Here is a 966-nt window from a genome sequence, read left to right on the forward strand (position 1 = left end):
GCTTGAGCCCAGAAGTTCATGACCAGCCTGAGTAACACAGCAGGACCCCATTTCTACAAAAAACTTAAAAATTAGCTGGGTGTCAGGGCACGTGCCTGTAGTCTCAGCTACTCAGGTGGCTGAGGTGAGAGATCTCTGGAGCCCAGGAGTTTAAGGTTACAGTGAGCTGTGATCAGGGCACTGCACTCCTGCCTGGTCAATGAAAGCAAGACCCTGCCTTTAGAAAAGAAAAAAGAAATCTTTTCTAAACCCAATATTGTTAAGATAGTCTCCATTTTTATCAAATCCATCTACTTCTGCCTGCCACCTCTCTAGTTTAAGCCAGCGTTCTCTGTCCCTGGACACCTGCGCAGAAAGCCTAGGAGCTGGTTCCATCCCTCACTCATCAGATTAGATCAGCGGCTCTTAACTTTTGAGGGGTCATGGGCCCTAGAGTCCTGGGAACGCTATGCAGTTTCCTCAGCAAAATGCTTGCATCCACAACCTGCAAGGCTGCAGCAGCTGCTGGGCTGGGACTGCGAGACCAGCGAAAACCCCTGACTTGGGAGGGTCTCAGGGGTCTCTGCAGTCTCCCCACCCACACCCCCGGCCTCCGCGCCGAATCCTGGCCCCCCAACTTCTTGCAGCCCGTGAAGCAGGACCTCCGGGTCCTGGAGGTGGGGAGTGGGGGCTGCCGTCCTGCTTGGGCCTCTGCCGCCCTCTCCTGGGTAAGGTGATACATGGGCGCTTCCAGGTAGGTGGGCTGAGAGCTTGGGGGAGAGGACAGGGATGTCCACCTCTCGAAGTTTCCAGGTTCAAGAAACCCCAGAACGTTAAAGAAAGATGGGCTCCCGCAATTGCCCATCCCCATCCCATAGGCTGCACGCATGCGGAAAGCCGGGCCAAGCGGGGCATGGACTTACCCAAGGTCACGCAGCGAGCCCGGTCCCCCAGGGTTCCCCTGGGGAGCGCCGAGCAGGGGCGCGG

The sequence above is a fragment of the Mandrillus leucophaeus genome, unplaced genomic scaffold, assembly GCF_000951045.1.
Source record: "Mandrillus leucophaeus isolate KB7577 unplaced genomic scaffold, Mleu.le_1.0 Scaffold43, whole genome shotgun sequence".
NCBI lineage: Eukaryota > Metazoa > Chordata > Mammalia > Primates > Cercopithecidae > Mandrillus > Mandrillus leucophaeus.